This window comes from Eptatretus burgeri, chromosome 8 (genome assembly GCF_056783735.1).
Source record: "Eptatretus burgeri isolate ZD-2024b chromosome 8, Ebu_testis_v1, whole genome shotgun sequence".
In the NCBI taxonomy this organism is placed as follows: Eukaryota; Metazoa; Chordata; class Myxini; order Myxiniformes; family Myxinidae; genus Eptatretus; species Eptatretus burgeri.
In genome coordinates this window covers 76,324,940-76,351,492 of record NC_140968.1, presented here as the reverse complement: position 1 = coordinate 76,351,492, position 26,553 = coordinate 76,324,940, and the positions used below count along the sequence as shown (strand labels likewise).

Here is a 26,553-nt window from a genome sequence, read left to right as displayed (position 1 = left end):
CGTCTCCGACGAAAACGGGCACCTGTCCATGCGCCGTAACTCGTCGATCAACCATCCTCGTCAGCCAACTGTGGTGTCCGAGGCGCAGCGGAACATGGAGAGCGAGAACGTTAGCAGTAACTCCGCTTTATTCCGCGTCCGAATGTACATCACTGCCACCCCTCGCGGGCGAGTCATGATATACGAAAACCCAATCACGTGATACAGCCCAATTATTTACTCTTCTTCATTTTTTTTATTCTTCTTCATTTTTATCTTGCCAAAACAAAGTTTTTGCAAGATATGTTATGTTTTTTTTTGTTTTTCTGTAATCACTTATAAAAAATTCTGCAGAGCACAGTTATCATTGGAAATTTTTGTAACTTCGCATATCAGAGGCCTATAGAGGTCCCTTTCAGTGCACAAAATTTTGAAGGTCAAGGTCAAAGGTCAAGGTCACTTTGTTGCAAATCAGGGGAGTCGACGAAACCCTTATTTTTTGAGTAATTTTGATCGGATCGTCTTCAAACTTCATGGGAATATAGTTCATGGTCTGGCGCTCAGCTGATTAATTTTTGGTGGTGATTGGCCTTGACCTTCATGGTTGGTGCCTCAGGTCAAACATATTTGACCCCAAGGTCAAATTTTCAAGTTTTAGGAACCATATTGTGTAGTACCTCAAATTGAACACCTCAATGAGTGCTTTCTAGATATGTCAAGCTTGAGACATTATGACGTCATTTGGTGACGTTATGAGGCAAAAGCATATTTTTCATGGTTACTCTGTAGAACGATTCTCATCGGAATCTCTCGTAGGCAGATATTCCTCAAGGAGTCGCTCCTGGTGGATAGCAGCTCTGTTCACCTCAGTGTGACCTTAAAGAAGTCACACGTGGTCACCTTTTGGCAAGATACGGGTCACCCTGCGGGTGACATTGGTTTATTTTGTTCTTCTTCATTTTTTTTACTCTTCTTCATTTTTTTTTACTCTTCTTCTTCATTGCATTACTCTTCTTCTTTATTTTTTATTCCTCTTCTTCTTCATTATTTACTCTTCGTCTTCTTCATTATTTACTCTCCTTCTTCATTATTTACTCTTCTTCTTCATTTTTTAACTCTTCTTCTTCATTATTTACTCTTCTAAATTAAAATTAAGAGAGCTCGGCGTTGTTGTTGTTGTTGTTGTTCTTGTTCTTCTTCCTCTTCTTCTTCTTCTTCTTCTTCTTCTTTTTCTTCTTCTTCTTCTTCTGGAGAAGACAAATCCTTTAGGACTCGACTCTTTCATGTACAGGATCCGAATCTCCTTTAATACTAAACACTTGTACACATCCTCGCATTGCGGGTGCCTTTTGAGAGCGTCTATCATGAACTTTTAAATATATTCGGACATTTGCTTTAAAGTTTCGAAAAGTTCACGTTACTATTTAAAGATTATTCCATTTAATGTATTGTAATTTCGTAAATACACTATTTTCTCGTCATGAACGACGAGCGTCCATGACGGGTCTCGCTATTCGCTCCATCAAGGCACGTGACGAAATATCGGAAGTTGTTGTTTTTTTTTCTTTTCTTCTTCTTCTTCTTCTTGTTATTGTTCTTCTGGTGAAGACAAAACCTTTAGGATGCGGCTTTTGGACACATTTGTCCTCGTTTACATATGTGCAGGCATGGGGCTAGATTATAGTAGCCAAGTCTTGCTTCGATAGGTTATGAGGTTCCAGAGAAAACATTATTTAATACAATTCTTGAATCCAACATGGCTGCCAAACCATGTGACCTATCAATTAGAAATTAACAAACTTGTGAAAGGATGTCTTGCGGAAAGTGTGTGTGAATTTGAGCCTCAATCTGTCTGGCCGTTCTGGAGAAGAAGATTTTTAAAATTTATTAATTTTCAATCCAAGATGGCAAACGAATCACGTGATCTATGACATCATAAATTTAAATTCTGCTTCCAATCGTGTAGTGGAACACGTTTGTGAAGTTTTGTCTTTATCGGACAAAGTGCGTTATTCTATCCAAGACGGCCGCCAAACCATGTGACATGTGATGTCATAATTTTTAACGTGCATGCAGGCATGTGGGTAGATTATATTGGCCAAGTTTCGCTTCGATAGGTTATGTGGTTCCAGAGAAAACATTATTTAATATAATTCTTGAATCCAACATGGCCGCCAAAGCCGCGTGCAATACGTTTATGAAGTTTCCCCTTGATCTGACGAGCCGTTCTGGAGAAGAAGATGTTTGAAGGTTTGTGGTAAATTCAAGATTGCCGCCAAACCATATGACCGATCAACAAGATCTTAACAAACTTGATAAAGGACCTCATGAGGAATGCGTGTGTAAAGTTTCGCGGTTCTGGAGATGAAGATTAAAAAAAAAATTCCCAAAACAAGATGGCTGCCGAACCAAGTGACCTATGACGTCATAATATTTTTTTTTTCTACGGTGAATTGTTGTGCAGATGAGGCTCAAGAAATTTCAAATTTTTCCGATGCTGCGTTGTACCTAACGAATTTTGACCGGCACACCTCTTGACCGATGACCTCACGAAAAATCACCCCTGTTCCCCTTGAGGAACTTATTCAAATGTATGAAGCGAAAATATTTTCCATCGCACCGTTTCAGAGATACAGAGGTCCAAAGTTTTTCGGTTTTTTTCAAGATGGCGCCCTTACCACGTGACCTATGACGTCACAATTACCAACTACCAATTTGCTATAAAAAAGATGCATACTATGGTGAAAGTTTCGTGTCGATCGGACTTACCCTTCCTGAGAAAATGATTTTTAAAGCGAAAGATTTAAAAATTGCCGGCGGAAAAAGAATAAATAATGAAGAATAAGGAAATAAACAGAAGAAAAACAATAGGATTCCCTGTCAGAATGACAGGGTACCCTAATAATAATAATCATAGTAATTACATTTTCATCACGTCTTCGTCTTTCTCTTTCTCTTTTTCGCAGGGCTGACAGTTTGTCCTAGAGGTATGCACAATCGCCTCTAAGCTGCCTCGCTCAGTTTGAATCGTGGTCCAGCGATAAACTGTCATCCTGGTGTTCCACAGGCAGGGTCATTGATCAATTATTGTACCATCCCCCAGATTAATGGTAAACTGGGTATCTCATCTGCCAGCATTAGTTGGTGGATGTTTTCAACAGTGTCCTTTGCAAAGAGTAGGCAATCTATCGTCAGCAACCTGAACAAATTACAAGATGGCATTGTATAATTTTAGTTCATAATAAAGAAGAAGACTCTTCTCTGAAGGTCATTAATGAGCCATTTGTGTTATTTACTGACAATGCAGCTATGGTAAATGTTCTAAGAAAGCTTAACTACAAAGCTGATGACATGGATTTTTTTAACCCACCTTGTTGTGATCGTTTTCCTGAAGGATTCTAACTGGCCGATTGTGGAATCCTATTTGACTTCAGGCAGAGTTTAACGTTTGTCCGATTTGGTTATGAAATCCTACAAAAACCCTATAGACACTGATAAAACTGATGTCCACACAAGTCCTTCCTTGTGAAACAATTTATTTTCTAATTATACACTATACACTTCTCACCCTCGTACAATGAACTTAAGAATCCCCATTGATTGCAATATTATTTGGTTCTATATCATTTATTCTTACTTTAGTTAACAGTTAGACCAACCCGATTCAATTCACTTCTACATTACATCAGAGAGTTTTATTCCAACTTGGTACTTGGTCAGTTCCAAGGAGTACAAGCCACTGAGATACTATACTTCCTCACGTGCTTGCACTGAAACAATTTTACATTTCAATGCATTTTATACTTTCATGAGAGAGAGGTTGGGGGCTATTCACCCAGAATGCAGACGTGTCGTTTAGACGAGAATCCACTTCGTACATTTCGAGACAAAGGTTCGTTTATCAGCTCGGTCACTCTGCTCCAGAACAACACATTTCTTATCATTTAGGGCAAAAGTCTTTTGGCCAGAAATGACAGCCAATTCAACTTGTAGCATAACAGTTACATTTTCTTAAACTCCATTTGTTACAATTTAGAATACATTAATATAAAATTTTCCCCCACACTGAGAATCCAAATTATTAGTGTCACCCCGATATAAATCCACAACCACAACAACACCAATCTAATGCACTCACCATGAAGCCACCAAGACCAATATTACACACAATCCAGAGCATATCTAGTATATAAATAATAAAGTTTGTTTGTTTGTTTGCTCATTTACGTATTTGGACCATGCAGGAACCAGTGCGACCAAACTTTGCATGACCTCGTCTATCATTCAGTGGAAGGTCGAGGGCTATGTTTGGATTAAAAAAAAATTGACCCCAGATAAAACCAGATAAATGGCCTTCAGGTCTCAGTCGGCTCTTGTGCTTATACATTGCCTCGGTTTTTTTTCCCCCAGGAGCGATCGAGTAATATATATTGTGAAGATCATATGTTGAGGTTGCAGTGATTTGTCGTCAACACAAATTTAATTACTATAGTGTCTCCATGTGCTCCTGCTTTTTAAAAGATTGCTTCACACAGGTCTTTTATAACACCTCCATGTTTAAGCCTCGAGTGAGTATGTTGCTTATACACTGCCTGGGTTTTTCCCAGGAGCGATCGAGTAATATGTTTTGTCATGACCGGTAATTCATATGAAGCCATGAGGCCAACATTCCCCAATTTGTCATGCAGGAAATATTTAAATACATATTTCATTGAATTTCCCTGGGCAACGCCAGTACTTCAGCTCGTATGTAATAATTCCCTGCTGTGAAACATGCAACATAAACTAGCACAATGGATCCTGATTTATTGAATCAGCAATACTTCCAACATGGAGAACACAGATATAAATACAGTTTTGTAATTTGAGAAAACTTTTGCTGACTTTATGTTGGACTTTATATGATATGACATTTGACACAACTTAATGTTGGAAGACAATGACCTCTTTGGTGTGACGCAACATTCCAATTGATGATTCTTGACATCATGGCAGGGACTTTGTACAATCACATAATAATTGAAATGCAAAGAGGTACACAGAGGAAATTTAAAATTTAATGAATGGTACAAAAAATTGTTTATGAACCAGGAGAATATATGAAGATGCACATAAGGGAAGAACAAGCATTTAAGAGAGTAATCTGCCATGATTTATTGTCCTTGAGTTTATTTAATGTCTGAGTGTGTTGGATGGCAGTATTCTATCTCAGCTTTATAGTACTGTACACGGATCACGGCTGAGCTAAAGAGAAGAGGTTGGGGAAACAGCCGTCTTGGAAAACAAGGGGCAAACATGAATGTAAGTGGCAAATAAACATGAAAGTCAAGGGGAATAAAAGAGAAGTTCTCTTCTATTCCACTTCTGTCTTCAATAATACACAGGAATAAATAATAGGAGCCAGGGAATTTGGAGGGAGGAGCATGATGGCTGGAGTTGGGAAGGTCATTTTAATGGTAGGTGAAAATAGGGATTCAACAGTGGAGATGTGCAAGCAGCCTATACCTAAGGAGGGATGTCATCGATACTCTGGACTTTGGACACCAGATCATCAAGAAGAGCAAAATAGAAGGTTGCGGCCTCAGCCAACAGTGCTGAGACATATTCCATGATACTGTAGATGAAGGCCTTGTAGCTTATGGACTGCTAAACAAGGTGAGTATTGAACTTAACCCAGCAAATAATTCCCAGTCATTATACCTGTCCCTGGAGGTCAATTTAAAAACATGTGTCCAAGAAAGGTCCTTGCAGATAGTAATTGTGAGATGCTCCAAAGACTGGGCCTCTGTTAATAGTCATCCACAGAGTGAGATGAAAGGGTTGTTCAAATGATCCTTGCGAAGTGACAGGGTAAAGATATGTGATTCACTGAAATTGAAGGTCATGTTCAGTAATATGGAAGGGCAGCAGGATGGCCTCGACCCAAAGAGGAAGGCACACTCACCTCTAAGCTGTCTCTCCTGGGTTCGAATCTCGGACCAAGCATAAACTGTCATCCCAGTGTTTCATCAAGGTGTTTGCTGTCCCTCGGATGGACGTTAAACTGACGTCCCATCTGTCGACGTTGGTTAGTGGATGGAAAATATTCCACAGTGTCCTCTGTGAAGAGTAGGCGAGCTATCACCACCAGCATGGCCAAATTCCAAATTCCTGCCGTAACTACGTCGTCGAACGTCAGGCCTGGCCAGCCAGTTTGTGAAAGACTTGTGCCAAAAACTTCCCCTTGCAAACCCCACAAAAATGCGGGAATAATTGTGGCTGTTAAAGAAAGAAAGAAGAAGTCAGTGATTTGGATGAATATTATACGTTTCCAAATAATAATTGAATTAATTTGCTGCAATCTACATGTCATTCGGTTGCAAGACTGTATGACAGAGTGGAGTCATTAACAAAGTGGTAAACAAGATTAGCTAGGGGAACCGAGTGGTAGTTTATGTCTGCCAGTAAAAGTATGAGTTCAGAGATGCTGCCAAGATTGAGACCAGCTGTCAAAGAGGAGGGTTAGGAGAATACCCCAACAAGGACAGTATGATGCTTTCTGGTCTAAATAAGGTGCACGAGCCATGCATGGAGAGGTGCTTGGATGCAGTTGTCAGATAGCTTACAAAATTTACTGGAAGAAAGCCTATTTTAAGCTAGTGGGATGTCCATTGAAACAATTCTAACGTCTTTCTTGAGGTTCAAGGCATCTGACCATGGTTGGGTTAATAAGAGAAGCATGGTCAGGGTCAAGTGTCCAGGACAGAAGCCAAACTAGTGGTTTGCAATCAGAGAATGGGAAAAGAGGAATGCTCTGAGTTACTTTGCAATATTAGCTTCCAAGACATAGCTGTGTATAATAATAATAATAATAATAATAATAATAATAAATAATAATAATAGAGTTTATGGCTCTGTTGTTCAGCAAGTTAGTTCTTGCCCCGATTTTACCAACAAGGATGATGCTAGCAACATTCACTGCAGTTGTAAGGCAGACTTCTATGATTGATCTGGGGAAACAGATAGTAGAGCAACTAGCTCAGCTGACCTTGTGCAGAGGATGTGAACACTGATGTTGTTGGGTCTCATGTTGGAGAAGATACTGTATAAAGACTTCAGAGGTGCTACACAACAATGCAGGCCAGAATGGCACACGAGACAGTGAATGAATGGACTTATTGCACGGAGGTGGGGTGGGGATCAAATGGGATTGGTCTTGAATACAAACCGTCGAGGCAAAGACTCAATTAATTTCCTCACCGGTGGCTTGAGGAGTGCCCACCATATACCTATCAAAAAAAGATGAGCCGACAGAGGAGGAACCTACAACAGATATTGACCTGACACGATGCAGAATAAAGAAGGAGTCTTGCTGTTCAAGGCTAGTGAAAAGCTGCTTTCAGCTGACAGGTAGAGCAATGGACGAAATCAACAGGATATTGACTGAGGTGCACAAACCACCATTGGAAGCAAGGAGAAGCTGACGTTTTGGGTGTTAACTTTCATCGAAGCAAAAATGTCCTGGTAACATGATGCCACCAGGACTTTGGAAGCAAGAGAAAGTCTTGAATGATCGCCTTGTAGTTGCAGTTTTTGGCAGCATCTGCAATCCTTCCGATGGATTTGTTTTAGGCTCTCCAAAAGGATGAAAGATTGACCTCTGTGCGATTTACCTTTCATTTGGGGAAGGCCAGTTGTTTTGTGACAATACGATTTACCTACTCAGCTGTTCACTCGATCATTCTCTCTGAGTCAGTTTCCATCTGCCTGGAAGTTAGCCAACGTTACTGCAATCCACAAATATCGTACAATAACGGATCCTCTTAACTGCAGGCCTATGAGCGTGCTTCCAATTATAAGCAAGATCATAGAATTTTATCATTGCAGTTGACATCAAATCCTTCTTACTCTGAACATGCTGCTTCAACTACACCAACAATGGATGGAAGGAACCTCTCAATCTCTGGCATGATATCAGGGCCATCTCACTGGACATACCTCGAGAATTTAATCAGTCTGGCACCTTGCCTTGATCTCCAAACTCTTTTATGGCACCTTTATAACATCCAAGGCAGTGTTACCATTGCTTGTGCAATTTACCAAGACTGCAAGAAAAATTGAGACCCATTTTCTTGATAATTCATTGCTAATTATTGAGTTAAGAAGGGATGTGCAATGATGTACATAAGCTTGGAGAATCTTGGAAAATATCAGGTGATCATCTTGGAATTTTTTTTATTTTTATTTTTTCAGAGTGGTAACACTGATCCAAGGCCAACTCCTCTCAGGGATCACCGACTTCTTCGACTCCTGTAGACAGTGTGTAGCTCTTGATGGAATCTTTATCTCATCTCCTCTCCCTGTCAAAGCTGGAGTGTCCCAAGCTAGTGTCTTGTGCCCAGTCTTGTTCCTCATCTTCATGAATGATATTTCTGAATCCCTTGAAATTCCTGCCTATCTCTTTGTTGATGATTCCACCCTCTGTCATATCATTTGTCATCCTCTTCCCTCTGCAGACCTTGATCGAATCAGCAGTGGATCCAAATTTGGAACATGTTTTTCAACCTCAACAAATCCCACATGCTCACCCTGTCTCTCTGAAAGTACCATCTGGTACACCCTCCCAAATACTTCCTAAACAAAACCACTTGAAGAAGTTAACTCACAAACTTTTGGGCCTCAATATCAGCTATGATCTTTCTTGGGCAGATCATATTTTCAAGATTGCCTCCAAAACCCCATCGACTGGGCATCCTTTGCAGTGCAAGGTCTTTTGTTGGCCAATCTGAACTTTTGACAACCTTCAAGGCCTTCATTTGCAGCTTGATTTTGTACTGCTCCCCCCTTTGGGCTGGCACCCCTGCCTCACATGCTGCCCTTATTGATGCAGTGTAAAGCAAGGCACTAAAAATCATTGGGATCTCTCATGACGAAGCTGAGTGTCTCAATCTGTGACTCCCATGCTGCAGACAGGTTGTTGGCTTCTCTGTGTTATACCACCTCCAGTTTGGTCTTGCACCCTCTGCCCTCTTTTGGCTCTGTCCCTCCTCAGTGTCTGTAGGGTGCACATGGTCTATCAGTAACCCTCTTATTGTTAAACTCCCAATATCCAGGCTCACTGTTCACATCCACTTATTTATTCCTCTTTTCTCCCACATGTAGAACTAACTTCCCCAGTCTGTTCAATCCCATTCTTCCCTACAGGGCTTCAAGACACCACTGCCTCGGGTCATCCCCCATCCATGCTCATGATCTCTTCTACCCCAAATGACCCCATTCTCAATCACTCCCTTTTTCTTGGTTATTGTAACCCCACCTCCCCCCACCACTCTCCCTCACCTCTTTTCATTTGTTAGTTATTGGTTGGTTTCTTCCTTTTCTGTTTCATCCCAGTTTTCCCCTTTTTGTTCTTGTATTTCATTCAGCTTGTATTACAGCATGTTCACCCCATGTGTCCTTCTCCCCCTCCCCTTGATCTCACTCTCACTTTTAATCTGCTGTTGGTGTTTCCCCCTTTCCATTTTGTTCCCTTCCATTCTGCTCTCGCTCTTGCACGTGCCTCGATCATTGATAAAAAAAAGGCTTTCCTGCAAGCCTTTGTGAACTAGACCGAGAGGATGGGGTGGACAGACGAATGTGCAGGTGGCTGTAGAACCATTTCCACGAGTGTCTATATCAGTTTCAGATGACCAATCTGTATCTGAGTGCAAACCTTAGCCCTGCTCAGTCAGCATGGGCGTACAGCCAGACGTTAATTTACATCAGTGGTTCTCTGAAGGTGGCCAGAGTGATAATGGCTTTAACCAAGACATGGTCTGAAAAATAATTTAGTGCAGAGGATAATATTTCCTGTCTTTGTCTTTTCAAAGCAAAACGAAACAAAACTGTGCTTGTTCTAATATTGCTTCAAACCTTTTTGAATCCGTGTAATGTAATTGTGAGTTTTATTAAGGATGGCAGGACAGCTCAATGGTAGTGCAACATCTCCCCATGCTGAAGAGAGATGAGAGGTTTGGTGGTAGTGGTCTTCAAAACTAAAAGGCAACACAAATTGTTTTTTTTTATATCAATCTGTTTAACAGCATGGTTGAAATATTTTTAAACCTCTGGATTTTACCCGTTTCATTTTTCTTTTTATTAGTTTACAAAAATAAAGGCAAAGTTAAATTGTGCTTTTAGCTTTACATAAGTGGTTACTTTGTGAAAATAGTGAAACTGCATTTAACAAGTGGATTCCACAATGTAATATTGCATCTAAAGCTTTGAAAAAAAGAACATCACGGGTTTTAATGTTTGCATTAAAAATTCAACCCTTTGTACCAGATAAACCAGGGCTGGCAGGTTGGACGAGAGGTACGCACACTTGCCACTCAGCTGTCTAGCCTGGGTTTGAATCCCAACTCAACTATAAACCTGGATTTTCACAGGCAGGCTGATTCATCAATGTGTGCGCTGTCCCTTGGATGGACGCTAAACTGGGCTTCCTGTCTCCCAGCATTAGATGGTGGACATTAAAGATCCCACGGTGTCCTTTGCGAAGAGTGGGCAAATTATCACCGGAACCCTAACCAAATGACAAATTCCTGCCCTAACCAGCAGGGGGTATTGCATCAGTGGCACCGCCACGCCCCAGCCAATGATGCTACCTTGCAGCCTTGTGCTGCACACGAAAGAAGAACAAAACCAGATAAACCAGAAATAACGTCTGCAATAATTTTCTGCAGAATAGAATCCAAAACCAGATGCGTAAGTGTGGGTTCATCACTTTGAACATGATATAAAGCACTGATGCACACGTTCATATACAAATAGTATGATGGCATACCGAAAATAAAACAAAAAAAACATTCCGCTCATAAAGCCCTCCGACATGAGGATGTGAAGCAGGTGTTCCATCAACCAGTCACACCTGCATCTGTACATCTTATTTGGGTAGAAAAGTGATATTTTGATATAAAACCACACCCATTGAGCAGCATCCAGATGTCATCAAACCTCCATTTCTTTATACCCCTGCCTTTCTAGGTGGACTTTTTGATCTACGTGGCAATTATGGAGAAATGTTCAACATTAAATGCATGTTGTGGAGTGTTATTTCACGTTATACGATTCGAACAAAAATGATTGAATCCCCTAAGTTATGTCGATGATGGGCGATGTTTGGCAGTTATATCCATTATGATGTTTCAGTTGGCATTGCTCCCAAACAGCATTGTTCATCCCCTCCCACAGGATGAACTGTGAAAATGCAATTCACCAATCAATTAAAATGAAGAAAACGTAACAGCACTGCGTTTTGAACAGCACCGTCCACTGGCATGAATCCTGTTCATTTCCATGTTTTGGATCGATTTGACCGGCATACAGTGATGTTGGTTCCATGATTTTTTGATGCTAAGAGTGGGACACCTTCTCCGAGTTCGATTCTTTGCCCGAGACCATAAACTTTCGGATTGGTGCTGAGAAGGCAGGGTGTGTTTCATCAATCAGTGAGCTGTCTCAGCAGGATGGGCCTTCTTGGAGACCATTCTCCAGCATTGGTTGCTGGTGGACATGCAAAAACAGATCCCACATTCTCTTTAGGCCAGTAAGTTGGTCACTCCTGAAACCCCAGCTAAGTTCCAAATTCCTGCCCCAACCAGCTTCAGTCAAACATCGCCAGTCAGTTTGTAAAAGACTTAGAACAACAATATAATATGCTCTATAAGCCACCAAAACCCAAACATATTGCGACAAGGCCCAATGAAAAAGAATTGGATGAAGGAGAAGATAGTGGGTTTCCTTATGAAGAATAGTGATGGAGAGAGAATTGTTCTGACGAGTGGAGCATTTTGTTACATTAACAATTGTATGAAAAGACTGGTGCAGTGGCCATTGTGACGCTGAGAATAAAACAACCTGACCATGTCAAAGTATTGTTATAGCTTTGAGCAAACTAAGCCACCGAGTCGATTGCTTTTTCAAACACAATGACATGTTATTAATTGCAGAAACTTCCAGGTTAAATTAATGGCGGTTTGGTGTTTGTGTGTGCGTGTGTGCGTGCGTGTGTGCGTGCCTAGTGTTCCGCGGGCGTGGTTCTCAACAAGGCACGTCTATTCTCGCTGCTTTGCTGAAATCCTCGGATGGCATTTGAAAAGGGAAACACGTGGACGGATTTTAACCAAATCAACTTCTTTTTTAACCTCCGCCATTGAAGATGGATGGGGGTTACTGTTTTCATCCCTGTCTTTGTTTGTTTGTTTGTGAACAGTATTACAGAAAAACTCCTGGACGGATTTCGACTAAACTTGGTGGGGGGATTAGGTATGGTCCAAGGATCATGCCATTAGATTTTGGACTTGGTCCAAAAAAAAAAACTTCGAAAATTTTGCAACTTTTTTTCAAAAAAAATTCGATTTTATTTGAAAAATATTTGAATTTTTTTTTTGCATTTCTACATGTTTTAAGTGATTCCCAACCCCCCAAAAAATTGTTAGAGAAAAAAAAAAATTTTGCAACTTTTATTTCAAAAAATTTCAATTTTTTTTTTTGGCATTTCTACATGCGCGTCGATGTCGTTTATATTAGTTTATTCAATCGTGGTTCAGTAGAGTCTGATCCGTTTTGACCTACAATGAATAGGATATCAGGTTCACTTAAGTGACCCAGCAGTATTGGTGGCGGAGGTTTTGCACTCTACCGAGTGCTCCCCCTCTAGTTTAGATTTGTATTCCTGATTAATTAACAGTGTAGGCCAATGCTGAGATTCGATTGTGAAAGTGATTATAGAGCATTGTGATGTGTTTGTATTGTCCTACCCTAATGTGTTCTGTTTTTCCAAATTCGTTTTTAGTACAATGAATGACAAGTGAATAAAAAAAAATTATGCCAAATATAAAAAGCAATGTAGGGATGACAAACTATAATCTAAAAAAGGTTTTAAACAAGATGGGGATGATGTTGGTTTAGAGAGTAGCTAACAGTATTGCCGTCACATAACAATCGCTGCATCACTGCCTCCAGACTATTTTCCAGCTAATAGTATAAGAAGTTCCTATACAATTTTAGAGAGTTCAAATAGCTTCAGTTGTCTTTCCTACTTCTTTTTTTGTAATAAGTTAGACTAACCAATCACAAATGCAGATAATTATAGAATACTGTTATTGGAGATGTACATGCAGTTTGTAAGAAGTTGATGGGTATATAATGGTATTAACATTGTAGTGAGGTTGCTAATTTGTGGAGTCTCAGTTTGTGGCTACGCTACAAGAGTAATCAAGTTCTGTTGTAACCAGCGGAGTGTTTGTTGAAGCTTGAAGCAATAATTGATGAAGTGTGAAGGAGGCTGTGATGTAGGGATTATTATGTGATGGCAATATTGCACGCTACTCTCCAAACCAACATCATCCCTATCTTGTTTAAAACCTTTTTTCAACCATAGTTTGTCATTCCTACATTGCTTATTTTTATTTAGCATAAATCTTTTTATTCACTTGTTCCTGTAAGTTTTTTTTTTTTAATGTTGAATAACAGAATGGTATGATACTCAGAGGATACCCAATCTTGGAGCAAAAGTGCCAAGAGCTCTTCGTCAGCAATGTCAAATACTGCACGTCTTCCTGCATATCTTACGTAACCCTGACTGTAACTTGCAGCTCTGTCTTACTGCTCGTTTCTCAGAGAACTAGATGGTATTCATAGAATACATACCCCATGCAGTCTTGAAAAGGACTTGGTACGAGCCAACTCTATTGTTTTTCAAGGGTTTTTTTTTCCTTTCATCCAAAAACCCCCCCCACGTGTCTGATGACATCATCATCATCAGACCATATTTCCCATGGGTAGTTGATCAATTCGTTAGCTTTTGTATTGATCGGTTAAGCGGTTTCTCCTCCAAAGATTTTCAAAGATTTTCTCTTCGATCCAATATGGCTGCCAGACCATGTGACACCTGATGGTCATTTTTTCTGAAAATCCCGTTTAAATTTCAAGTCAATCAGATAAAAATCGACAATTTCAGAAATTCCGGCATATGTTGACCTTTTGGCCAGTGTTCACCTCAAAAATAATTGGTGGTTGAATTCAATGACCAAATGTGAAAATCCTCTTCATATCAAATTTCTCGTCAATCAGATGAAAATTGAGGATTTTAGAAAATTGGACTATGTTGACCTTTGGCCTATGTTGAACTCAAAAGAGTGACCCCTATATCACATGGTCATATAAGATGTGGTTTGTGCTAATACACCCCCTGTGTTTTTTCAAAAGAATAAATAGTCATGTATTTTGTGAGGATCGTATGTTGAGGTTGTCGTGATTTGTTATCAACAACACAAATTGAATCAATATTAGGTTTACACGTGCACCTGTTCTTAAAAATATTGCTTTAAACAGATTTATTATAACACTTCTGTGTTCATGCCTGGAGTGAGTACGTTGCTTACATGGCCACGATCGAGTAATATATATTGTGAAGATCTATGTTGAGTTTGCAGTGATTTGTTGTCAACAACACAAATGTAATTATTGTAGTGTTTACACATGTGCCTGTTATTGAAAAGATTGCTTTACACAGGTTTATTATCACACCTCCATGTTCAGGCCTATAGTGAGTATGTTGCTTAGACACTACCAAGATCGAGTAATATATATATATATATATATATATATATATATATATATATATATATATATATATATATATATATATATATATATATATATATATATATATATATATATATATATATATATATTTGTGAAGATCGTATGTTGAGGTCGTATTATGTATGCAAGCTAATAACTGAAACTGTATATTCCCTTGGTGCATTTCTACCCTACCTCTAATCCTCCCTGTCTTTGTACGATCCCGCTCTTGCTTTTTAAACTTTAATCTACCACGTCACGAAGATCGGCATGGTAAGATGCCTACTGGAGTACTTCTGGAACTCCCAAGGGAACACTTCTGTTAAGAAATATCTTAACCTACCTTACTTGCATTATAAATACTGCCACATGCCACCAAAAAAGACCCTGATGGGCAGAAACAAATTGGATGCAAAGAGAATGGCATTCTACAAGTTAATTGAGACTCGAGCAGACAGGCTCGGGTTGAGGATCAACGTGCAAGACAAGCAGCCTCCACATCAGCTGAGTCTACAAAGCAGACACAGGCTTGGGTTGTGGATCGATGTGAAAGACAAGCAACCTCCAAGGCAGCATGTTGGCAATCCTTAGAAGGTGAAGCATGTCGATACAAGTCCAAGTGCATTTTACAACACCCAAGATTGGTAATTCATACAAAACTATGAGGCCAACATTCCCCAATTTATCATCCAGAAAATATTTCAATACATATTGCATTGAATTTCCCCAAGCAATGCCGGGTATGTCAGCTAGTAGTACATACTTGTACCAAGTTTGGTCAAAATCCCTTGAGCGGTTCACAAGTAATCATGGTTACAAAAATCTGCGAAGCACAAACTGATACACGGACAGACAGCCTGACGAATAGCCTGCCGAACAGCCTGAAAACAAAATGCCTCTGGCGCCGATAAACAAATATCCCGAAGGGACCACAATTGAGAGAAATAAAATCTCCGAAGGTCCAAGCCCAAGAAGTGTAAACGTCAGGCGACACGTGACGTTTCAGCACAAACATTGCAAAGCAACGTAAACAAAGCGTTCCACCTTTCATTTCAGCACTCGAGAGCACGACAAAGTTGAACTTATATTCGTGAAACCGCACCTGAAATGGTCTATTCCCTTACTTGATTAAATAAGAGCAAGATTGCATTAATCATGGACTGCACCATCAGGACCTTGCAGTCGAGGTGATGCTCATGATGCGTCTGCAAGACGCAGCTCACTTTCAGCAAGTGGTGCTCTGAAAGCTGGCCCATGTCTATTGTCAACCATGGGAATTGCGCTTAAACGCCAATGTCGAAAGGTGTTTCATATAATCCGCAAATATATATATATATATATATATATATATATATATATATATATATATATATATATATATATATACATACACCCACACAAGCTGGTCTTGCCATCGATGGAAGCAAGGTGAGCGAAGAGCGAGGGCTGCGAGCCGCTCGGGAGTTCGCTCTGTTCTGCTGAGCGTTTCCTGCAGGTGCCCAGAGAGTGCTTAAAATGAAGCCATCACTTGCCTGCTAATTTGGAGGAACCTGGTTTGAAACCGCGATATGTCACCGGAGCCCGCGGGGAGAGAGGGATAGAGGGGGTGAAAGAGGGGAGCCGCTGCTCGAACCAGAGCGCAATAATCTTAGGGGGACCCTGCACCGAGCAATTTACAAGTCATTTTGGTCACATTTAAATTAAGTTCCACTCGTATATTGCCTCAATATTGCGACAAGGGAACTCGGCAAGTATGAATCATGTAACCTCTCCTTCGACCGAATAAAGCCGTCATTGTGGCGGATGGTCCTGTTAAAAGGTGCTACACATTCAGAGCGAATCGTAATGAATGCGGGAGGGTAACTCCAGCTCCACTCGCTTTGTAATCGCCGCACCGCACAGGTCGCAATTAAGTTGAACAAGTCTGTGCTAAACCCACTTTCACATCTTTAATGTGTTTGCAAGACCAGGCAGCCAAAGGAGAACCCTCTGTGTGAACAACTAAAATGACAGTTTGTCAATTACGAGCTCACATCGGTCTCACCTGCAACATTTTCGGAGCTGACTCAAACGGACCAGGCGACCTCATCACCAAATCGTAGTGTTTAACCATGAACACACTTCCCAGAACAGGTGCTGAATCTGGAGAATTGGATGACAGAGAAAATGGCCGAAGTAATCACAAAGTATAAATGGCACAAAATTACAAAACAAAATATATCAGCAACAAGACATGGAACCGCCAGGTGTAAAAGATTATAGTATAACTGAGAACCAGTGCCACTCACTAATTCACACAAACAGCACCGTTACAATAGCTTTTTGTGTTTCTTAGGGAACATGCAAGGCTAACAAGTCACCCAATAAATTGCCACATCCATGGAAACATTAAAAATACATCTATAATGTTTCATACATCGTAAAAGTTAACCTGTATAATTACAATCATATATATATATACATATATGAACTTGCACAATACCAATCACATACATACAAGCCTTCAAAAGGATGAGAGAAGAAATACACTACATGGCCAAAAGTAAACAGACACAACTTCTAATTAGCGGATTCATCTATTTCAGCCACACCCATTGCTGACAGGTGTATAAAATCAAGCACACAGCCATACAATCTCCAAAGACAAACATTGGCAGTAGAATGGGTCGTACTGAAGAGATTAGTGACTTTCAACGTGGCACCGTCATCAGATGCCACCTTTCCAGCAAGTCAGTTTGTCAAATTTCTGCCCTGCTCGAGCTGCTATGGTCAACTGTAAGTGTTGTTATTGTGAAGTGGAAACGTCTCGGATCAACAACAGCTCAGCCACGAGGTGGTAGGCCACACAAGCTCACAGAACGGGACTGCCGAGTGCTGGAGCGCGTAGCATGGAAAAGTCGTTTGTCGTCGGTTGCAACACTCACTACCGAGTTCCAAACTGACTCAAGAAGCAACGTCAGCACAAGCACTGTTCGTCGAGAGCTTCATAAAATGGGTTTCCATGGCCGGGCAACTGCACACAAGCCTAAGACCACCATGCACAAAGCTAAGCATCGGCTGGAGTGGTGTGAAGCTCACTGCCATTGGACTCTGGAGCAGTGGAAACACATTCTCTGGAGTGATGAATCGCACTTCACAATCTGGCAATCCGACAGATGAATCTGGGTTTGGTGGATGCCAGGAGAAAGCTACCTGCCTGATTGCATAGTGCCAACTGTAAAGTTTGCTGGAGGGGGAATAATTGTCTGGAGCTGTTTTTCATGGTTCAGGCTCGGCCCCTTAGTTCCAGTGAAGGGAAATCTTAACGCTACATCATACAATGACATTCCAGCCGATTGTGTGTTTCCAACTTTGTGGCAACAGTTTGTGGAAGGCCTTTTCCTGTTTCAGCATGACAATGTCCCCGTACACAAGGCGAGGTCCAGACAGAAATGGTTTGTCAAGATCGGTGTGGAAGAACTTGACTGGCCTGCACAGAGCCCTGACTTCAACACCATGGAACACCTTTTGGATGAATTGGAATGCCGACTGCGAGCCCAACCAAATTGCCTTGCATCAGTGCCCGACCTCACTCATGCTCTTGTGGCTAAATGGAAGCAAATCCCTGCAGCAATGTTCCAACATCTCATAGAAAGCCTTCCCAAAAGAGTGGAGGCTGTTCTCGTGGCATAGGGGGACCAACAGTGTATTAATGCCCATGATTTTGGAATGAGATGTTCAACGAGCAGGTGTCCACGTACTTTTGGCCATGTAAAATGTAGATATATATGTAGTTACCGCCTAGGATTCGCGGTTCGCCACGAGGGGAAGCACAAGTGTTCCTCGTGAACACCCGGTCCTGAGGCCACCGAGCATGGTTAACTCCACACTCTGGTGGGTTGTTAAGCAACCATGAATGCCGATTGTTACTGCCAATCTTGGCAGGGTGTCACTACTTCATGTGGTTACCTTACCTTTGGACAAGGATAACAAGGTGCCCTTGCACCGGGTAATGTGTAGAGCCAATTGGCGGGGTATAATTTCTCTGCTAACACTATGTGCAGACGATGCTAGACCAATGGAGGAAAAGACGTGATGAACTGGGTACATTCACAATAACAGCAATTTATTTATAGCAATGGCTTGGAAAGGTATGTGTGCAATAAACAATGGTGTTACGAATTTGGAATTCGATTGCACACAACATACAGGTTCCTTTAGTCAGCTATGTCGATAAGTGCTTGTTCCCGAGATAGCTCACCTTCCATTGTTTAAATGTTCAAAAATCGATTAGATGCGCTGCGGATCAATTTAATGGTTAAGGAACGAAACAATGGAGACGTCCCTCCCCCCTCTACTGCGAAGAGGAAGAAGAACCCTGCCGTCCCGTGATTCATGATGTCAACAACTCCCTCCTACCCGTGGTTGAGTGGGGGGATGGATCACGAGGGCATGAGTCACGCCTGGCATGGGGGAGGGGCGGAGAAGGATCAGGACGAGATCCTTTTTTTGTTCTTGATGAGTAAGCTTTTTGCTTCGGCAGAGAGTAGTCGTTTAGCAGACCTTCGGGTCCTGTTTGGCTTGGGTTAGGGTTGAGGCCTTCGGAAGCTTTTTTGCTTCGGCTGGCTCAGTGAGGTTCGGCTGCGGCCTGGCTCGGGAGGAGGCTTTTTGGAGGCTTTTTGCTTTGGTGGTTCAGTGAGCTTCGGCTTCTGCTTGGCTCGGGAGAGGTTTTTGGAGAGCTGCTTTGTTTTGCAAGAAAGTTGAGCCGGTTGCTCGGCTCGAGATGCGAATGGTGGCTTCTTCTTCTTCTTCTTCTTCTTCTTCTTCTTCTTCTTCTTCTTCTTCTTCTTCTTCTTCTTCTTCTTCTTCTTCTTCTTCTTCTTCTTCTTCTTCTTCTTCTTCTTCTTCTTCTTCTCCTTCTCCTTCTCCTTCTCCTTCTCCTTCTCCTTCTCCTTCTCCTTCTCCTTCTCCTTCTCCTTCTCCTTCTTCTTCTTCTCCTCCTTCTCCTTCTCCTCTTCCTCTTCCTCTTCCTCTTCCTCTTCCTCTTCCTCTTCCTCTTCCTCTTCCTCTTCCTCTTCCTCCTCCTCCCAGCTTGGTGCGACGCATCGACGGGAAGGATCGGCGCCTCGTCTCACCAGCGCGGGAGGATTCGCTGGAGCTCGGGAAGGATCGTGGCTCATGGCGATTGGATCCAGATCGCTCTCGCTGGACCCTGGGTCCGAACAACTTGAAGACCACACGAGGTGGAGAGGTTCGAGATAGGTTCTGGGTTTCAGCTCACCTGTCCTCCGAGCAGGAGCTCGTTATTAAAGGCCTCTGCCACAATTTATTGGGTGTGTGTGTACGTGTGTCCATGGGCCCGTCTAATAAGTAGGAAATTAAGTGCTTCGTGTGCTGTAAATCTTTGTATTGCATTTTGTAAAGTCGGTATAGTTCTGCTTATACGTGCTTCCCAAGTTCCCCATTATTAATAAATACCCCAATTGTTAAATGTTTTCAGCTCGTCGCATCGATTCTTTCATTGACTGAGCATTTGGTGTGTTGGTAGTTAGAAAGCCGTTGGTTTGCCGTAAAAGGGGGACATTTGGACCGACGGTTCTCGGCGATTAAGCCGCTCGGAATCGCGCACGGGACAGGCTCGCCTCGGCGTTTGTTCCGTACGAGATCCGTCGAGGGTGGAATACCCCGGTAGTTGGATCACGTGGGTATTTCGGTACATTGAAGATTGACAATCGACCCTACCCCACGCGATCTGCCGATTGGCGTATTTCGGTTCTTGTACAAGGACCCGTCGCTCGGAGTTATCCGGGAGGCGATCTATATTCCGGGCTATCGGTCGGGCCGACTCGACTTGCGGCTCCGTTCAGAGCGGTCGGTTGGCGGCCGACGCACCGACACTGTAACAATGGGTTTAATCCATAAGATCCGTACAGTCGGGAAAGCAAGGATTGGTGAGGTGCAGAAAAATAAAAGCAATTATTTACAAATACGACAGACAGTGCAGAGTTACCCCAATCCTAAAACTTGAACAATCTTAATTATCCCAACAAAGCAGGTGCCATCAGAATCATTCCCTGAGGAAATTAGAATAGTTCAGAGAGAGAGAAAGTTTGAGGTAGTTTTGACCTCTCGATAACCAGGTGAGGCCGACGGTCCAACACGAGCCCAGTCGCTGAGGAGGAATGGGGGGAGGAAAACTGCGGGTATCAAGGGTGCATGGTCGGAGGGGGGCACGGTGAGGGGTGCGGTGATATGCAGGTGAAGTGCAGAGAGGAAGGTGTAGAGACGTGGATCAAGAGGGGGTTGAAATAAGCAAAGAACGTGTGAGAAGATAGTCTGAAAGTGAAGTGTAAAGTGGTCTGTATGTGTAAATGCTATGGTTGTCTAACACTGCACTTGGTCTGACATCTGGTTTTCCTGCTTGTTCCACACTCTGGTCCATTCTGCTCACTCCATCAAGCTCCATTGCTCACCACACCATGACCTCAAGAACAACAATGCACAGCCGAAGAACCGAGCCCTTTTTTAAATCCCCTGGTGGGGGTGGGGCTTGGGAGTGGATCATGCGGAGTGATGCGTGTTTTGCAGCAACCTCATTGGTGTATAGATGATTACCCTGGCCCTAGCTCCGCCCATGCGAAGATTTGGCTGCATGAATGGCCTTTGTCGCTCCGCACTCTGCCACGTGATTCATTACCAAGATTTACATGGTGCTGGGGTATTTGGTTGCACTCTCCAGCCACAAACAAGTGCTGGGCACCCAATGAGGGCCATAATTGAGCGGAGCGCTTGGGCTATCCACATGACATTAAACAGAGTCTCGTGCACTCTTGCACGCCAAGTTAGATGCTAGAATGTCCAGATCCGAGTATCTGTAATGATACGCCGTGCTTCCCCCATGCCGTGTTGGTCATAAAGGGAGTGGTAGTTGTCGGTGGTGGTCACTGTGGTTGATGCGTTTGTAGTGACAGCGTAGCAGTGAGTTATGGTGTGGTGGTTGAGGCGTCATGACTGTGGCTGTTGATGGTGAAGCTAAGTGACCTTGGGTTGTGGTCCGACAGTGTGTTGATTTTTCTAAAGGAATCTTGATGGTGTATGAAATATTGTAATGTTTGTGTCTGGTGAAATCTGAGGTGTAACGTCTGTCGGATAATGACTCGTGATTTAAATGTGAAAGGGCGTGCGCATGCAAGTGAGTTGCCCCTGGTACGATGGTCATTGGTGTGCATGCATGCGTGAAGGAAGGAGAGGTTCGCATGTGCAGCCAAGCAAAATAATGTAAAGAACGAATGATGGGTAAAGGATGGAAAGAGAAACACTACCTAAATTCGAAGCAATGAATATTCTCACCCATCCCCATCTCCTTAAGATTCCGATCAACCTGCTACAACTACGAGCCACATCGTCGGCCCATTAGCCTCCTCCACTCACGAGGCTCCCTCGCTGAGAGAATCTGATGAGCAGGATCAGCGTCAGGAAAACGAGCCACATGTCCATACCACCGCAGTTGACGCTCACGGACTATGCAGGTAACAAATCTCATTTGCGCCTCTTTCAGCAACCACTTGTTGGACATGAAGTCAGACCAGCAGTAGCCAAGGATTTTCCAAAGAGACTGGGTCCCAAAGGAATTAAGTCTCCATCTCAGATTCCTGGTTAGAGTTCAAGTCTCACCTCCATAGAGCAAGACTGGACGCACCAATGACCTGAACACTCAGACTTTCGTCCTCCCGCACAGGTACCGGCAGTGCCACACCCCATGATCCAGTGAATCCATGACTCCCCAGACCCGACCCAGAAGTCTGTTGACCTGGACGAGTTGAAATTCACACAGTACGTTGATTACATACAATGTACAGAATGGCAGAATCTAAGGCGGATACATTGGAATCCTTTCTAGTGCAGTTATGATTTAAATCATTGAGCGGCAGCCTTTTAATAGGCTACGCCACGTGATCGTCGGCGATAAGCTGCCGCGCGCTATGCATACGTTAGACTATCGTTGGGCATAGGTTGTGAACGCCAATAACATGCTAAGCATTCGTTGGTGTAAGTTATCTACAAGTTATCGAAACGTTCTGTGTTACGTTACTAATACGTTATGCATACGTCCAACTCGTTATGAATACACCAAATTTTTTTTTAAAACATCAATAGTTCAGCGTACACCAGCGTTTTACATACATTTTGATACGTTGCCATACGCTGGCTAAAACGTCAAGGTGTGACAGCGGCTTAAGAACGGGTTATAGATCAATTAAAACATTGTCGTGAATGTTTTGCTTGTGGCGTGTTTCCCCGATGTCCCCAATAAATCTGGCTTATTCATATGAAGTTTCCACTTTAAATTGGTTCGTGCCGCGTCGAGGAACGATTCGCTTGATTTGGAAAAAAAACGAAAATGGTTACAGACTGGTAGACTCCGCTCGGTCTCTGACAAAACCAGTCTGTAACCGGGGTCTATTCCCCCAGCTGGCAAGGTACAGGTGCATTTTGGTACCGTGATTCGAGACGCATAACCCGAGAACTGTGCCGAACCAGCCGGCGTTATAACCCCGGAGACGGTGGTGGTTGGGTGCGAAAACCCAAACTGGGTACGGACAGCGATTGACGTGCCCGTCCGAGAACCCTCCACTGCTGAATCCGCCACAATATATATATATATATATATATATATATATATATATATATATATATATATATATATATATATATATATATATATATATATATATATATATATATATATATATATATATATACATATATATTGTATTTTCTGCATCTGTCTGTCTGTCCATTGATAGAATCAGCCCCACCTGTAGTCACCCCAACATATTGCATTCCATTGGAATCCTTTTGGCAAATGGAGATGCAAGAAAATATTTTCAAACCTACAAGGTAGGGGGTTCAGAGTGGGGAGATGACCCCAATTCTCTCTGTGTAAATGTGTATCGTCTTGTAACATCCAGTGATAGGCAGTATTACAAATAATCTTCTTCTCTCTAAATTATAAATTCCTTCTGCATAAGGTGTGGGTAACTCTGCTGGTTCTCATAATAAAGTTGTGTTCGAAAATTTGATGACAAAACCTCAAATGGTAAAAGTATGTTATGGCCTGTACACACACACACACACACACACACACACACACACACACACACACACACACACACACACACACACACACACACACACACACACACACACACACACACACACACACACACACACACACACACACACACACACTTGCAAAATCCAGTCTCCGCTGCATGGTTGGACGGGCTAATAACTATAAGTCCAAACATCTTATAAATATCTTGGCAGCACAATAAATAAAAATACAAATGATGTGCTGGTGCCTCATATCTCCCCTACCCCTGACAAAGCATGCACAAATCTCAGCCAACATGAACATGTTTATGGTGGTGTGTTCCTTTTGGCGGTGTGTTCTTTTGGCGGTGTTCCTTTTCCCCCAAATTAGCTCAACCTTTGTCAAAAGTATTTTCAATTACAAATCCAAATACTCACCTGATGAGGATGCACTGTGCAAAACCCACAAAATCACCTCTCAAGATCTTCCCCATGATCTGTAAGTGATTTTCTTGAAAAAGCTAATTATCTTATCAGAGTAATTAATAAGAGCAAGAAGTGTCAAAAAGATTGCTGTGAAGAAGTTTCAACAGGCCCCATTCATTGTCAGTGTATAACAACCATCACCATTGCCACCACTTTCTTAAACATAGCTGGGAAAAACTAAACATGCCAAGTGGTTGTGCAGCCAATAAAGCACTGCATGATATACTAATACTGGTCTGCAAATTAGACAAGCTCTGCAGCAAATATCACTTCCCATCGGCAAGTGAGGTAAACCGTTACAGGTATGCCACTTGTTATAGACAGGTGTGAACAGGAAGATGCTGAAAACCTGAAACAAGAGCTTGTTGTCACTGGCTCGATATAATGAAAGGAAATCATAACGACTTAGTAATATGCATGGAGATTCAAAACATATTAACGGACGAGACCGTGCTGTTCGGGATCGAGGCTTTCAATGCACGAAGCTGAACTTCTTGCATACAATATTTCAGGCCACAAATGAACTTTAGGGAAATCTATAATGTGTTGAACCACTGCAGCCAGATGTTCAACCCGCTTCTACCAGTACTCCAGGAATTCCATTGGGTTTGACCTGTCTGGAGTCGCTCTTCTAACTACACAACGATTGCAAAAATGTATTCGCTCCTCTAACCCCCCCAAAAGCCATAACGGCAGAGGCTGTTGACACCTTGATGATAACGATAATGAAATATCAGGTTGACAAAATGCCTTGGCAAAGTTTTCTTTCGAAAAATGTAGCAAGTAACAAGCAAAGGGAATAACGTCGTCCCCACGTGACTGATCTTGGGCAAGTTTCCCAAATGTAATCATTACATTTCTAGATGGCTGCCTCAGATCAGGCTGGGTGTACTCGGCCCCATCTGAATATTGTCCAAACAGAAAAACAGAGAACCATTCATCAAGTAAGGGGGAAAAAAATGCGGACCTTAGCAAACTCGACTGTTGTGTTTATTTTTGTTATTTCAGCAGCGTAAAAGCTTGCAACTGCACTTTGTATGCACACAAGTTTACTTTCTTACCTTTACACAGGAGACTTACGCAAGGCCGAATGTGCTTTGTGTGTAAACCCTTGAGGGCTGCCATTGCCATATCAAGCCCATTTTTACAAAACTTTGCTATTGATTAGCCTCAAGTAGCCATAGAAATAATCAAAAATCAACATGCTCGTTAGTTTTTGCATCAAATGCATCTCCAAAGCTGCGATTGAATTGGCACCATTACATGGAGGTATCGCACGTACTTGTTGCAAATTTTCTAAAATCTCTCTTCAGTCCGAGGAACATTTCATTCTTTAGGATGGATTTATGAAAATGTTCCGCAGATATGACATCAATCGATAAAAAAAGAATAGGGGCAATGACCCTGTGCTCACTTGGTAGAACCAGGGAACCACTGGTAGGCATGGATGACCCACAAAATATTGGAGCGTCGACGGCTCAATGAACGTAGAGCTCGTCGCGGCGAGAAGGTAAAATCCCGTGATGTTCCAAGTGGCTGAACTCCTGTGGAGACGTTCCGAATTAATGGCGGACAATGTGCGCACGGGTCATGAGGAGAGACACGAAAACCTTAGCTCTTTTTAAAACCAATGGATTCATTTCCCAAACCACAATACAAAGAACCAGGGATGCTTGACCGGCGGAGGAATACGATGGCGAGTAGTGGTGAAGAAGAAAGAGGGACATGGAATCGATAATAAATAATTATTTACAACAAGAATAGAAATGAATCTAAAGAAATCTAAGGCGCCACACACCAGACTCAGTCACTGATGGGGAAAGGGACAAAAACCGGGGGACTCAGCGCGGGTTGTAGCGGGGACGATGAGGAGATGATGACCAGGATGATGAAGAGATGATACAGCAGGTAGACAAATTGGACACAGGGTGAAGACAAGCACATGCAGGCAGGCAGGACAACCTCCTCAAAACTCTCCTCGCAACTTGATGGTCCTCTTTTTTTCCTCAGAAACTTTACTTCAGAACACCACACGCCTCACTGATTCTCAACTGCCCAATTAGCTCCACCCTCTTCTCTCGCGGCCAATGCTCCACCGCTCCGAGGCGATCCATAGCTCCGCCCCTTGGGAGGGGTGGCAAACCAGGACTCGCTTTGACTCCTCATAAACCTCGTAGACCCTGATTTTTATTTAATGCCACGAACAGACTGTAGTCCTTCACTGGTGTTAAAGGTTGTGGTCAAGTTTCATCAAAATAGTGGGTGGGTGTACAGTAAACCCTCAAATATTCCACCAATCACGGGCAACCTATTGTGTTCTGATTTCATTATCACAGCATTTAATTTCAGACAATCACAGTTTTTGAGCTGAGATCAATCATTGTTTGTATCCACACGTTTGATTAC

General features: G+C 42.3%; 1 long non-coding RNA gene across 1 annotated transcript; it reads right to left on the bottom strand.

Annotated features, from left to right (window-relative positions):
* Window positions 1–6,189: 6,189 nt before the first annotated feature.
* On the bottom strand, window positions 6,190–25,654 carry LOC147022086 (uncharacterized). Its single transcript, XR_015060627.1, has 3 exons — window positions 25,562–25,654; window positions 16,631–16,728; window positions 6,190–6,237 (listed from the first exon to the last, which is right to left on the bottom strand). It is a non-coding gene; the product is annotated as an uncharacterized LOC147022086 (long non-coding RNA).
* Between the last annotated feature and the right edge of the window lie 899 nt (window positions 25,655–26,553).